General features: G+C 35.9%; 1 non-coding gene across 1 annotated transcript; it reads left to right on the top strand.

Annotated features, from left to right (window-relative positions):
• Positions 1-14,570: 14,570 nt before the first annotated feature.
• LOC112753804 (small nucleolar RNA R71) lies at positions 14,571-14,678 on the top strand. Its single transcript, XR_003178169.1, has one exon. It is a non-coding gene; the product is annotated as a small nucleolar RNA R71 (small nucleolar RNA).
• The last annotated feature ends 1,946 nt before the right edge of the window (positions 14,679-16,624 follow it).

Genomic DNA, 16,624 nt, shown 5'->3' with positions numbered 1-16,624 from the left:
AAAAATATTTAGGAACATTATTTATCATCATATTGCTAAGTTCAATCAATTATTTCTAATTTAAAATATAAAATGAACATATTAATCACATTTTATAAAATATAATTTAAACTCAATATTAATTATTCAAATTGAATGATATAACTTTTCATTATTTTTCTATCTCCGAAACTTTAATTTCAATTTATAAGATAACTAATTATAATAGAAATTGTACATAAATATTAATTGACTTATACTTAAAGTATTTATAAATATCAATCTAATCATTTCTAACAAAATAATTTCTGATAATTCAAATTAATAACATAATTCATTCAAAATAGAATTTATTTAAATTAAATTATACAATTCTTTCTTATTTTTCAATTACTAAAATTATAATTTCAATTATATCAAATATCTAATAAAGATTATATAAAAATTCTAATTAATTTAAACTCCAATTATCATGAAACTCCATTTAATTACCTTTAGTAAAATAATTTTCTTAAAATAAAATTATCAACAAATATAATAAATCACAAATAACTAATCATTTGATTTTCAAAAACTAGGGTTGTTACATTCTACCCACCTTAGAAAAATTTTCCCCCTCAAAAATTGCTAGAATAAAATAAGTTCAAACTGAAATCAAAGAAAGCAGAATATATGGACAGAAACATAGGCATTGCCAAGGATGAAAATTCAAAGAGTTACATAAGAAATCAGATTCATAGGCAAGCAAAGGTATACAAGAATGACAAAGTATGGTTGGGAAACAATCAAATCACATTCTAAGGAAGAAATTCAAACCAGAGAATTCGAACGAAAATAATGAAGATAGTGATAGCACGAGTTTGCGTAGCACGAATAAAGATTATACGTCGAATCGAAGCTAACTTTATAAACTCTAATGCTCCTAAACCCCGTGAATCGCATTACCTATTACTTCTATTTCGTCTATGATAACCTGTTAGTGTTGCCATGTACATAAATCATTAGTATTAAGTTGGCCAGACCTAATACCATGAGGAATGCAATGGTAAACTAACAGCGTTAATCATCAGACAGTCATGCAAATAAAACACAAACTCTTGTTATCAGAATAAGTCACTAAGCATGACAGACACTCAAAGTGTGCAATGAAGCATAGTCAGTCCATTCCCAAGGCTCTAACAGGAACGAACTACTCTGATACCATTTTGTAACGACCCAACATTCAATACGTCATGATCGTACCAAAAGTAAGGTGTTACTAACCTATTTCTTTTATCAACTATTTACTATTGAGCCTTTAGTTCGATATCGTGCTTCTATCTTATGGAAAATTCTAGAAAAATTTTGTTTTTGATTATCAAAATCATATATCAAACATTTCAAAGTAATAATAATCACATAATCATTAATAATAATATCTGTCATACAAAAGATTTCAAATAAAACTCAGATACAAATCCTATCCCTCTGTATAAAATAAAAACCTTAAGCAATAAGGGCGAGAGAACTCTATGAAAGCAAATTAACTCATACACTTAACTCGTAAATAAATTCTATAATCGCCCACAGCTTCAAACTGTGTTTTCGAACCTATGTCACTAAAAGGATGGAAGATTTTGGGGTGAGAACAAACTACACGTTCTCAGTAGGGAATGGGAATGTCGTAAAAGTAATGATTAACATGCAAATAATTAACTTACTCAAGGAAACCATATTTTTATCAAACCTTTTTGAAAATACTCTTGGTTTTACTTTAGCTAATTAATTACCTCTTTCAAAATCTCTAAACTCAAAACAAATTCTAAATATAAAACTGGTCACATTAACCATCTCTCAGCCACATAATTAATTCTCAATCAAAACGTCAATTCTTAATCAATTTAATACATTCACAAACTAATAGTACAAACAAGAGATTCAGTTTAACATACCAGCAAGTCACAACAAGACAAACAACACAACCACAGAGAAGCAATACAAGCAAACACAACCAAATGCAAATGCACAAGCAATATGATGCATGTCTGTCCTAAGCAGGCCATGAGCTCACGTGTCGGTTTATACCCTGTAGCCTGACATTACCTAGGAACGAGTCCCAAATATGGCTTCCCTTGTGTCCTTAGTGCATATGTGTCGGTGGTAAGAATACCACTCCTTCGTGACTACCGGCAGTCGGCGCAAAGCTCGACCCCATAATATACGCACAAGGGAAAACAGTGATCCTCAGTTCGTGGGCGTCCCCGAGATCAACACACAAACAAAACAATGATCCTTAGTTCGTGGGTTTCCCCGAGATCAACATACAACAACAAACACGATCTTCAGTTCGTGGGTTTCCCCGAGATCAATACACAATAACATAGTGATCCTCAGTTCGTGGGTTATACCTGAGATCAATACACAGCAAACAACGATCTTCAGTTCGTGGGTTATACCCGAGATCAACATACAACGATTCATGGGTTATTCCCGTAATAAATGATTATCAGTTCGTGGGTTTTTCCCGCATATAAAACAAATAACAATTTATAGGTTTCCCCGAGATCAATGATCATTCAGTTCGTGGGTACTTCCCGAATTTGACCAATTATCAATTCGTGGGTTTCCCCCATAGTTAAACAACTAACAGTTCGTGGGGTATTCCCGCCTTTTATCATTTTTCATTATCCTTTCTCCATCTCAACAATCAACAAATCAATCTTCATTCTCTCTTTCCCTTTGAATCCTTAACACATCTTCTTAAACCGTTTTTAACTTTCTCAAGCATTTGTTCATGAAAGTCTTAATCCTCATTTCAGTTCATAATCTCTACTTTGGCAATCTTGAGTCAAACCAATTTTAAAACTATTTTTCAGTTTAGTTCTCTATCGAAAGACTCAAGAAAAATCATTTATTTTAAATTCATTAAACACTTTTCAAAACATAATCTCTCTTTAGAAATAATCAAATAAAACTCTTTCTCAAGTTTACTAACTTCACAAAGATTCAAAAATCATCTCTCTTACTATTCAAATTCAAATATTATTATTTCACCAAACTTCTAAAAGGATAATCCTTGATTTTAAACCTAAAACATAACTCTTTTCATATCAAATCAAACTCAAAAAATATTTCTTTCTATTCTTAATAAATCAACTCAAAACGAAATCCTTTTCATAATAAACCCAGCTTAAACATAATATTTTTTTCTTAATGAATAAAACTAAAAAAAACATAATTCATTTCTTTTCTTAGTAAATCAAAACCAAATAATATAATTTTCCAAATCCAACTCTTTTAAAATAACATCTCAGACAAAACCTCAGATTTTATAAAATTTCGACAGCATCTCCTCTAAAACTCGGATTTAGCCACCCTTACGGGTTCCCTCTTTCTCAATAATTCATCAATCCTTTTCTCAACAATTGTCAAACAGACAATTCTCAATCAATCAGACATTCACAATTCATAATAATTAACAAATCAATCATACTCCACAATCCCCACTAATCCATCAATCCAACTCCAATCTCATCGATTCATATTTACTTTTCACATATCATAGGATCCTTTCAAAATTAAACTCCATCAACTAGTAATCCCAAAAATCAGCCTTTCATAATTCTAATTATTTTAATGTTATTTACTCTGTAGCAAACTTACTATTTTGTTTTAAAAGTCAGATTTAAAGAGAATGATTTGGTAATCAAACTTCAATCTTTTAACAGTTCTCAAACTTAATTATGAATCCACTTTAACAACCATCAAAGCCAATTACAATCAGTCGTATTCAATATCATAGCCATTCCGTTACATCAGATAACTAAAAACAACAACAAGCATTTATTCTCAATAATTAGAATACAGCCACAACTCAACCAGAATTAATCTTATCAATTAATCAATCACTCACAGCAACAAAACCAGTCAAAATCACAGCCATCATCTAAACTACATTCATTAATTATAAAAACGTCAAATTTTCAATAATTAGCTTAACACTTTTTAGTTTAATAAGTAACCTTAAATAGATCATCATTCACAGCCCCAATTCAACTAATTCCAACCCGTCACAAGTCCATTTCACAGCCATTCCAATATATTAAAATTCCAATTCAATATCAAACTATTCAAAATAATTCATTCAAGATCAGAATCTCAGCCAACTTATCACAAAAATCAGTAATTCAAAATACAATTCACAACCGCATCTAATTTCACTTATAATTTAGAGTCATCACAATCGCATCCAATTCTAATTCATAATTCACAATAATCACAATAGCTAACTATTCTCAAACACATGTCAAGCAATTCATATCAATTAATCAATTCTTAACCACTGTTAACTATTTGCAATTATCCAATTAACCTTGTAGGCATTCTAAATTAAAAATGTTTGATTTTAAAAATAAATCCCCTACCTCAGAGTGTCGAAATTTGCAGAATTTAAACGCGACACACCCAGTGATGTGTATTTTCGGAAAACGAATTCCAAACACACAAAACTCACCGGCAAGTGCACCGGGTCGTATCAAGTAATAATAACTCACGTGAGTGAGGTCGATCTCACAGGGATTGAAGGATTGAGCAATTTCAGTTTAGTGGTTGATTTAGTCAAGCGAATCAAGATTTAGTTGAGTGATTTGTGATTAACAGAATTTAAATTGCATGGAAAGTAAAGGGAATGGGTAAATTGCATGAAATTAAAGAGAACAGAAAATAAAGTGCTGAATCTTAAAGAACAAGAAATTAAATGGCAGAAACTTAGAACGCAAGAAATGTAAATTGCAGAATCTTAAAGTGCAAGAAATGTAAATGGCTTGAATTGTAAAGGGAATTGGGAATTGGATTTGCAGAAATTAAAGAAGGAAAAGAAAAATTCAACAAACAAGAATGTAAAAGATGGATTCAATTAAACCGGATCTTAAATGAAAATGAGAATAAGCTTGGTGTGACAACGAAACAAGGAAATTGAAATTGAAAGCTATAGATCTCAGGACTCAAGAGACTAGATAGCCAAGTCTAGATCTCACTGCCTTCCTAGATCTAGCAAGAACAATTGCAAAGGAAATAAAGAAATGTAAATTGCAGAAGAGTAGAAGCCGAAGCAGTTAACAGAAATGGAAATTCAATTATGCAGAAAATTAAACGAGATCTCAAGGTGAGATTGAAACAGAAGTTCTTCAATTCTCCACCCAAGATCCGAAACAAGAAAAGTAAACAGTGCTCAAACAAGAACAAGGAAGAAGAGAGATCAATTCTCCTCCCTAATTCTCTTGAATTCTAAAAACAACAATGCCAAAAATGTCAAGGTGCTCTCCACTGTAAGTGTTCTGAAAATTCTCTCCGGAAAAGCTCTCTTTAAAACTTAAATCCTAAGCTATTTATACACTTTCTTCAAATGGTCTTCAAGCCTTGAATTGGGCCTTTGCTCTTGATGGAATTGGGTTGATAAGAGTCTCTGTTGATTGCTCTTGGAGTTGGAGAGAAACCCATTGTGAACCGGGTCAAGAATCATAAAAGTTTGAGTGAAAGTTTGAGGAAAACTTTTACTCAAAATTTTTATACCAGATGGCTTCACTTGCTGCTAACAATGTTTGGGCTAAAGTTTGAGGTCAAACTTTTGCTCAAACGTTGGTCCCGTTGTGTATATGTGTGGCGCCAACGTTTGCCAAAAAGTTTGAGGCAAACGTTGGCGCAAGCTTTTCTCCTCCAGGGTGTAGGTTTTGTGATGCCAACGTTTGCCAAAAAGTTTGAGGCAAACGTTGGCTCAAGCTTTTTTCCCAAAAGTTTGAGCTAAAGTTTGAGGCAAACTTTGGCTCAAGCTTTTTGTTCTCTCTTGCTCCTAGCCATTCCTTCTTTCTTCAACCTTCTTCAAAACTCTTTTCACCTATCATCAATCAATCAAAACAATTAAAGCTATGCCCCAAATCATGAGATTGTGTTTCTTTCATAATATATGACAATTATAGCATAAAATCTCATGAAAGTGCATGAATTCATCCATGGTTGATTGAATCAAAGAAAACATGGAAATCTACCCAATTGGCTTGCTTATGGCTTAAGAAAGTGCATAAAATCAATTGAAAACAAAAGAAAAAGGCTAGTGAAACTAGGCTAAGATGACTTGTCATCACAACACCAAATTTAAAGCTTGCTTGTCCCCAAGCAAGAAAAGAATTATTGAGAAGAAAGAATGAAATGGAAGAGGATGTTCATGCTAGCAGAGTATTATTGGTAGTTTATGGGGTTTTATGTGGATAAGTAAACACTCACTTCTTATTGACTTTTAGGCCTAGAAAGTCTCCTTCAAGCATCAAGCAACACACTGCTATGACCTCTCATTATTCCTTTGTCCTTGACTATTGTTTTTCTCTATAAGCTTTAGTTCAGTGTCATGTGTAACAAGTTCTTTTCTTTCTTTATAATTGGCACATTATTCACTATAGACACTTGGCTCACGTTCCTTCTTAAAACATTGATGCCCAGCACCTCTTTGGGTTACTAAATGCCTTGTAGTTAGGTTGCTCTTGATAGTGGACTTTCAGCTGATGATCCCGGGTTAGTTAACCCAAGTCACCGAGTGTTGATGCACTCCAAAGAACTTAATAATCCAAGCAGATCCTAGTACAAAGACACCACAGGCATATATTCTAAGGTTCAAGCTATTGGTGTCTAGCTTTACTTCTTTTTTTCTTTTATTCTATTGCCAATTTTTGGCCTTTTCTTTTCTCTGTTTATTTTTCTTTTTAACCAAGGACTTTTATTTGATTGAGATTCATAGACAGTAGGCCACTTTCTACTTAGAAGGAGACAACCTAGTTCTCTTATTCACTAAAAGTGAGCTATCATACAATCACACATACATACCACCACTTACTTTTATTGTACTTCTATCTAACAGAGAACTATCTCACTTCACATTCAAACATTTCTTTTATTGAATTAAAGATGCAGGGGACAAAGCATGCTTTTTGTTAAGTGAAAGTAAACACACAAGCACACACTTAGACTAGCTTACTTATTTTAAGGGAAACAAACATAATGCAAAGACTATTTTAAATAGATAAGATGCATGCTCTTTCTCTTTTTTTTTTTTCATGAAGGATCAATTGTGTCCCTTAATCAGTGCATCAAGGTTTGATGAACACCAAACTTGTCTCTTGTTAAGGGGTAAATGTGAGATGCCAGCATTTAATCACAATTGATGCCTTCATCACAGAATATGATTTCTTTTCAATTGTAAAGTCTCAGAAAGTGACAACATATGATCATTGGTGCATAATTTTTAATTTTCATGAAAAGAAAAACACCAAACTTAGTGTTTGGTCATATGCTTCATCAGGATAACTAAGCATATAGTATGAAAATGTTTGTAACACTGGTTTTTTGTGCTTGAAGGTACACCAAACTTTAGAAGTCTTAGCATATGTTTCAAAACAGTGCATGCATTCATTAAGTACGTTCATGAAGATAAAAAAAATCATGCTCAGGTGATCATAGCTTATTGAATTTAAAATGACATAAATCTTAAATCATGGGTTGCCTCCCATGGAGCGCTCTTTTATTGTCACTAGCTTGACACTGGGGCTTTCTTTTATGGTGGTTGATGATTGTAGTTCCTCAACTTGTCTCCCCTGACTGTGATCCTCCTCTTTGTTCCTTGGTGTTCAATTTCAGCATGCTCTAATGAGAGTATATTGCTGACAGTGTAATAGTCATCCATCTGTTGGCTTGCTCCCAGTTGTTGATAGATCAATTGCACTTTATCACCCTTGGAAAGCCCTTCTGTTGGAATCTTTCTGTTCTTCCAACCTCTTTTTGTTTTGTTTCTGTGTTTCTTCCTTTCTTTTGTTGATCTTTCTTCTCTGGCCGTAGGCTTGCTTTGGAGATCTCTCTTCTTAGTGGCTAATATTCCAATATCCTCTTGAACTTCTTCATCCTTCTGCACAATCTTTTGCCTTGGGATGTTGCTGTGAATCGCCTTGTTGCTTTCTTCCTTTAACTGTGATTCTTCCTTGTCGAGTTGCATATAGTCTTTCTTCTCATCACTGAACTGCGCTTCTGGCAATGCTTTCAGAGTGACACTCTTATCATGCATTCTGAGAGTTAATTCTCCTTGCTCTACGTCTATGATAGCCCTAGCAGTGGCCAAGAACGGTCTCCCAAGTATGATGGAGTCACTTTCATCCTCATCTGAATCTAGAACTACAAAATCTGCAGGGTATATGAATTTGTCCACCTTGACTAGAAGGTTTTCAATCACACCCTTGGGTATACCATTGACTTATCTACCAGCTCTAGAGACATCTGTACCGGTTTAACTTCCTCTATACGCAGCTTTTTCACCAAAGAGGAGGGAATTAAGTTAATACTTGCTCCTAGATCGCACATTGCCTTAGTGATGGTTAATTCCTCAACGGTGCAAGGCAGCAAAAAGCTCCCAGGGTCTTCAAGCTTAGGAGGAAGCCCTTTTTGAATCAAAGCCCTGCATTCCTCAGTAAGCAGTATGGTCTCTTTCTCATCCCAACTTCTTTTCTTGTTAATAAGCTCCTTCAAAAACATGGCATACAGAAGCATTTGCTCAAGTGCTTCAGCCAAGGGAATATTGATCTCCAGCTTTTTGAAAGTCTCAAGGAACTTATGAAAATGTTGGTCCTTAGTCTCTTTGCTGAATCTCTGGGGATATGGCAGTGGAGGTGTGATGCTCTTTCCTACTTGCTGCTGTCCCTGAATCACTTCTTTTGAACTGTGTGGTTGGTTGTTCTTCTCTTTGAGTTTCTCAGTGCTCTTGTTTGGCATCACAACTTGATCCTTGGCTTCATCTGCCTTTGTTTGTTCTTCATCTTCTATTGGTCTTTTGCTGCTCTCTGCTTGCTTCTTTGTAGTGTCATTGTTGCTCATCAATGTTCTCCCACTCCTTAATTGTATCACCTTGCATTCTTCCTTAGGATTTGGGATTGTGTCACTCGGCAGTGAACTTTGGTGCACGAAATTGTGATGTCCAGGCTCAAACTATTCCTGGCACGTGAGCAACTTGGTACGCGTAATCGTGATTACACATTCATAATTTGTCACAACTTCGATACAACTGACCAGCAAGTGCACTGGGTCGTCCAAGTAATACCTTACGTGAGTAAGGGTCGAATCCCACGGAGATTGTTGGTATGAAGCAAACTATGGTCACCTTGCAAATCTCAGTCAGGCAGATATAAATTGATAATGATGTTTTCTAATAATAAATAATAGAATAGGGATAGAGGTACTTATGTAATTCATTGGTAGGAATTTCAGATAAGCGAATGGAGATGCTTTTCGTTCCTCTGAACCTCTGCTTTCCTGCTATCTTTATCCAATCAGTCTTACTCCTTTCCATGGCTGGCTTTATGTGAGACATCACCACTGTCAATGGCTACTTTCGTCATCTCTCGGGAAAATGATCCAATGCCCTGTCACGGCACGGCTAATCGTCTGGAGGCATCACCCTTGCCAATGGCTTCATCTTATCCTCTCAGTGAATAATATGCTCACGCACCCTGTCACGGCACGGCTATTCATCTGTCGGTTCTCGATCATGCTGGAATAGGATTTACTATCCTTTTGCGTCTGTCACTAACGCCCTGCAATCGCGAGTTAGGAGCTCGTCACAGTCATTCAATCATTGAATCCTACTCGGAATACCACAGACAAGGTTTAGACCTTCCGGATTCTCTTGAATGCCGCCATCATTCTAGCTTACGCCACGAAGATTCTGGTTAGGAGATCTAAGAGATATTCATTCTAGCTTATTTCATGTAGAACGGAGGTGTTTGTCAGGCACGTGTTCATAGGGGAGAATGGTGATGAGCGTCACACATAATCATCACCTTCATCACGTTCTTGGGTGCGAATGGATATCTTAGAAGCAAAATAAGATGAATTGAATAGAAAACAGTAGTACTTTGCATTAATCTTTGAGGAACAGCAGAGCTCCACACCTTAATCTATGGAGTGTAGAAACTCTACCGTTAAAAATACATAAGTGAAAGGTCCAGGCATGGCCGAGATGGCCAGCCCCCAAAACGTGATCAAACGATCATAAGGTAATCCCCAGATGTCTAATACAATAGTAAAGGGTCCTATTTATAATAAACTAGCTACTAGGGTTTACATGAGTAAGTAATTGATGCATAAATCCACTTCCTGGGCCCACTTGGTGTGTGTTTGGGCTGAGCTTGAGTGTTGCACGTGTAGAGGTCCTTCTTGGAGTTGAACGCTAGCTTTTGTGCCAGTTTGGGCGTTCAACTCGGGTTTTGGCTCCTTTTCTGGCGCTGGACGCCAGATTTAGGTAGAAAGCTGGCGTTGAACGCCAGTGTACGTTGTCTATTCTTGGCCAAAATATGGACTATTATATATTGCTGGAAAGCCCTGGATGTCTACTTTCCAACGCAATTGGAAGCGCGCCATTTAGAATTCTGTAGCTCCAGAAAATCCACTTTGAGTGCAGGGAGGTCAGAATCCAACAGCATCAGCAGTCCTTTTTTCAACCTCTGAATCTGATTTCTGCTCAAGTTCCTCAATTTCAGCCAGAAAATACCTGAAATCACAGAAAAACACACAAACTCATAGTAAAGTCCAGAAATGTGAATTTAACATAAAAACTAATGAAAACATCCCTAAAAGTAACTAGATCCTACTAAAAACATACTAAAAACAATGTCAAAAAGCGTATAAATTATCCGCTCATCACAACAGCAAACTTAAATTGTTGCTTGTCCCCAAGCAACTGAAAATCAAATAGGATAAAAAGAAGAGAATATACTATAAATTCCAAACTATCAATGAAACATAGCTTCAATCAAATGAGCGGGACTTATAGCTTTTTTTGCCTCTTGAATAGTTTTGGCATCTCACTCTATCCATTGAGGTTCAGAATGATTGGCATCTATAGGAACTCAGAGTTCAGATAGTGTTATTGATTCTCCTAGTTCAGTATGATGATTCTTGAACACATCTTCTTTATGAGTCTTGGCCGTGGCCCTAAGCACTTTGTTTTCTAGTATTACCACCGGATACATAAATGCCACAGACACATAATTGGGTGAACCTTTTCAGATTGTGACTCAGCTTTGCTAAAGTCCCTAATTAGAGGTGTCCAGGGTTCTTAAGCACACTCTTTTTTGCTTTGGACCTTGACTTTAACCGCTCAGTCTCAAGTTTTCACTTGACACCTACACGCCACAAGCACATGGTTAGGGACAGCTTGGTTTAGCCGCTTAGACCAGGATTTTATTCCTTTAGGCCCTCCTATCCACTGATGCTCAAAGCCTTGGGATCCTTTTTATTCACCCTTGCCTTTTGGTTTTAAGGGTTATTGGCTTTTTCTACTTGCTTTTTCTTTTTCTTTCTATTTTTTTCGCCTATTTTTTTCTTCATTTTTTTTCTGCAAGCTTTGTTCTTTGCTGCTTTTTCTTGCTTCAAGAATTATTTTTATGATTTTTCAGATTATCAAATAACATGTCTCCTAGTCATCATTCTTTCAAGAGCCAACATATTTAACATTCTTAAACAACAACTTCAAAAGACATATGCACTGTTCAAGCATTCATTCAGAAAACAAGAAGCATTGTCACCACATCAATATAATTAAGCTAAGTTCAAGGATAAATTCGAAACTCATGTACTTCTTGTTCTTTTGAATTAAAACATTTTTCATTTAAGAGAGGTGATGGATTCATAGGACATTCATAACTTTAAGACATAGTTACTAACTACTAATGATCATGTAATGAAGACACAAACACAGATAAGCACATAACATAGAAAACGAAAAATAGAAGAAATAAGAACAAGGAATGAATCCACCTTAGTGATGGTGGCGTTTCCTTCTAGAGGAACCAATGATGTCCTTGAGCTCTTCTATGTCTCTTCCTTGTCTTTGTTGCTCCTCCCTCATTGCTTTTTGATCTTCTTTAATTTCATGAAGGATGACAGAGTGCTCTTGATGTTCCACCCTTAGTTGCTTCCAATAATTGTGTGGAAGAAAATGTCTCCCCTGAGGTATCTCAGGGATCTCTTGATTTGCAGTCAAATGTTCTACCACTGAGCTATAGACCCTTGATGGAAGCTTTTGTCTTCCCTTTCCTCTTTCTAGAGGTTTCTCTGGCCTTAGGTGCCATCAATGGTTATGGAAAAAAAACAAAAAAGCTATGCTTTTTACCACACCAAACTTAGAATGTTGCTCACCCTCGAGCAAAAGAAGAAAGAATAGAAGAAGAAGAAGAAGATATGGAGGAGATGGATGGATGTGTGTATTCGGCCATATGGGTGGGATTGGGTGGGAGAGAGATGTTGTATTTTGAAGGTAGTGGGTGTATGGATGTGAGTGGTAAATGGAAAACAGAAGGGATGATCATGAATGGAAAGAGAGATGATGAGGTAGGTGGGGATCCTGTGGGGTCCACAGATCCTAAGGTGTCAAGGCATTTACATCTCTGCACCAAATTAGGCATGTAAAATGCCTTTGCACACAACTTTGGGCGTTCAGCGCCAGGTTAGTGCCCATTTTGGGCGTTCAACGCCCATTTGCTGCCATTTCTGGCGTTGAACGCCAGAACCATGCTTGTTCTGGGCGTTCAGCGCCAGGATGCTGCCCATTCTGGGCGTTCAGCGCCAGAACCATGCTCGTTCTGGCGTTTGAACGCCAGGCAGATGCTCCTCCAGGGTGTGATTTTTCTTCTGCTGTTTTTGATTCCGTTTTTAATTTTTTATTTATTTTGTGACTCCACATGATCATGAACCTATAAAGACATATAATTAAGAAAAATATAGTTAGATAAATAGAAATTGGGTTGCCTCCCAACAAGCGCTTCTTTAATGTTAATAGCTTGACAGTGGGCTCTCATGGAGCCTCACAGATGTGCAGAGCTTTGTTGAGACTCTCCAACACCAAACTTAGAGTTTGGATATGGGAGTTCAACACCAAACTTAAAGTTTGGTTGTGGCCTCCCGACATCAAACTTAAAGTTTGGTTGTGGCCTCCCAACACCAAACTTAGAGTTTGACTGTGGGGGCTCTGGTTGACTCTGCTTTAAGAGAAGCTTTTTCTGCTTCCTCTCTATGGTTTCAGAGGGAGATCCTTGAGTTTTAAACACAAGGGAGTCCTCATTCCATTGAAGGACTATTTCACCTCTGTCAACATCAATCACAGCTCTTGCTGTGGCCAGGAAAGGTCTTCCTAGGATGATGGATTCATCCTCTTCCTTTCCAGTATCCAGGACTATGAAATCAGTAGGGATGTAAAGGCCCTCAACCTTTACTAGCACATCCTCTACTTGTCCATAAGCCTGTTTTCTTGAGTTGTCTACCATCTCTAATGAGATTCTAGCAGCTTGCACCCCATAGATTCCCAATTTCTCTATTACAGAGAGGGGCATGAGGTTTATTCCTGAACCAAGGTCACACAGAGCCTTAAAGATCATGGTGCCTATGGTACAGGGTATTATGAACTTTCCAGGATCATGTCTCTTCTGAGGCAATGTCAGTTGATCCAGATCACTTAGTTCATTGATAAACAAGGGAGGTTCAACTTCCCAAGTATCAATGCCAAATAATTTGGCATTCAGCTTCATGATTGCACCAAGAAACTTGGCAGTTTGCTCTTCAGTAACATCCTCATTCTCTTCAGAAGAGGAATACTCATCAGAGCTCATGAAGGGTATAAGGAGGTTCAATGGAATCTCTATGGTCTCTAGATGACCCTCAGAATCCTTTAGTTCCTCAGAGGGAAGCTCCTTGTTGACCACTGGACGTCCCAGGAGGTCTTCCTCCTTGGGATTCACGTTCTCTCCTCTCCTCACAGGTTCGGCCATGGTGCTTATGTCAATGGCCTTGCACTCTCCTTTTGGATTCTCTTCTGTATTGCTTGGGAGAGTACTTGGAGGGATTTCAGTGATCCTTTTACTCAGCTGGCCCACTTGTGCTTCCAAATTTCTAATGGAAGACCTGGTTTCATTCATGAAACTCACAGTGGCCTTAGATAGATCAGAGACTAGATTTGCTAAATTAGAAGCATTTTGTTCAGAGTTCTCTGTCTGTTGCTGAGTGGATGATGGAAAAGGCTTGCTATTGCTAAACCTGTTTCTTCCACCATTATTAAAGCCTTGTTGAGGCTTTTGATCCTTCCATGAGAAATTTGGATGATTTCTCCATGATGAGTTATAGGTGTTTCCATAAGGTTCACCTAAGTAATTCACCTCTGCTATTGCAGGGTTCTCAGGATCATAAGCTTCTTCTTCATAAGAAGCCTCTTGAGTACTGTTGGATGCAGCTTGCATTCCATGCAGACTCTGAGAGATCATATTGACTTGCTGAGTCAATATTTTATTCTGAGCCAATATGGCATTCAGAGTATCAACTTCAAGAACTCCCTTCTTCATAGGCGTCCCATTACTCACAGGATTCCTTTCAGAAGTGTACATGAACTGGTTATTAGCAACCATGTAAATGAGTTCTTGAGCTTCTGCAGGCATTTTCTTTAGGTGAATGGATCCACCTGCAGAAGTGTCCAGTGACATCTTTGATAGCTCAGATAAACCATCATAGAATATATCCAGGATGGTCCATTCTGAAAGCATGTCAGAAGGACACTTTTTGGTCAACTGCTTGTATCTTTCCCAAGCTTCATAGAAGGATTCACCTTCTTTCTGTCTGAAGGTTTGAACATCAGCTCTAAGCTTGCTCAGCTTTTGAGGAGGAAAGTACTTGGCTAAGAAAGCCGTGACCAGCTTATCCCAAGAGTTCAGGCTGTATTTGGGTTGAGAATCCAACCACAATCTAGCTCTGTCTCTTACAGCAAAAGGGAAAAGCATGAGCCTGTAGACTTCAGGATCTACTCCATTAGTCTTAACAGTATCACATATCTGCAAGAATTCAGTTAAGAACTGAAAAGGATCTTCAGATGGAAGTCCATGAAACTTGCAGTTCTGCTGCATCAGAGAAACTAATTGAGGTTTCAGCTCAAAGTTGTTTACTCCAATGGCAGGAATGGAGATGCTTCTTCCATGTAAATTGGAATTAGGTACAGTAAAGTCACCAAGCATCTTCCTTACATTATTATTATTTTCGGCTGCCATCTCCTCTGCCTGTTCGAAAATTTCTGAAAGGTTATCTCTGGATTGTTGTATTTTAGCTTCTCTTAGTTTCCTTTTTAGAGTCCTTTCAGGTTCTGGATCTGCTTCCACAAGAATGTTCTTATCCTTGCTCCTGCTCATATGACAAAGAAGAGGGCACAGAAAAAATAATAATAATAATATGAATCCTTTATACCACAGTATAGGGATCCCTTTGTGAGTGGAAGAAAAGAGGGGGAGAAAGAGTGTGATGTAAAGAAAGAAACACAACTGTGAGGATGGCAGAGATGTGAGATGAGATGTTAGTAGATGAATAAATAAATAGAATAAGATGAGAGAGAGAGAATTTTTCAAAAATTATTTTTGAAAAAGGGTTAGTGATTTTTGAAAATAATTTTTGAAAAAGGTTAGTAGTTTTCGAAAATTAAAATTAGAAATTAAAATAATTAATTAATTAAAAAGAAATTTTGAAAAAAGGGGGGAAGATATTTTCGAAAATTAGAGAGAGAGTTAGTTAGGTGGTTTTAAAAAAGATAAGAAACAAACAAAAAGTTAGTTAGTTAGTTGAAACAAATTTTGAAAAGATAAGAAGTTAGGAAGTTAGAAAAGATATTTTGAAAAGATATTTTTGAAAAAGATAAGATAAGAAGATATTTTAGAAACTAATTTTGAAAAAGATTTGATTTTTAAAATCTCAATTAATGACTTGATTCACAAGAAATCACAAGATATGATTCTAGAATTTAAAGTTTGAATCTTTCTTAACAAGCAAGTAACAAACTTCAAATTTTTGAATCAAAACATTAATTGATTATGTTATTTTCGAAAATTTGGTATAAAAAATAAGAAAAATATTTTTTAAAAATATTTTTGGAATTTTCGAAAATAACTAAGAATTTTGAAAAAGATTTGATTTTTGAAAAAGATTTTGAAAAAGATAAGATTTTCAAATTGAAAATTTGATTTGACTCATGAGAAACAATTTGATTTTAAAAATTTTTGAAAAAGTCAATTCAAATTTTCGAATTTGATGAGAGAAAATGGGAAAGATATTTTTTTTATTTTTGAATTTTTATGATGCAAGAGAAAAATACTAAAAAGATGCAATGCATGAAATTTTTAGATCAAAACAATGAATGCATGCAAGAATGCTATGCAAGAATGCAAGAATGCAAGAATGCAAGAACATATTTTTGAAAAATTTTCTGATGCAAAGAAAACATGTAAGACACCAAACTTAGAAATCTTTCATGTTTAGACTCTAAGAAACGAAAAATGCACATGTAAAACAAGAAAAGACACAAAACATGAAAACATCAAGATCAAACAAGAAGACTTACCAAGAACAACTTGAAGATCATGAAGAACACTATGAATGCATGATATTTTCGAAAAATGCAAGATGCATATGCAATTGACACCAAACTTATGATATGACTAAAGACTCAAACAAGAAACAGAAAAATATTTTTGATTTTTATGATTTTCTAAATTTTTTTTTTGTATTTTTTTTCGAAAATTAATTGAAAAAGAAAAAATAAGGATTCCAAAAT

The sequence above is a fragment of the Arachis hypogaea genome, chromosome 15 (genome assembly GCF_003086295.3).
Source record: "Arachis hypogaea cultivar Tifrunner chromosome 15, arahy.Tifrunner.gnm2.J5K5, whole genome shotgun sequence".
Taxonomy (NCBI): Eukaryota; Viridiplantae; Streptophyta; class Magnoliopsida; order Fabales; family Fabaceae; genus Arachis; species Arachis hypogaea.
This window is presented reverse-complemented; position numbering and strand designations above follow the sequence as displayed.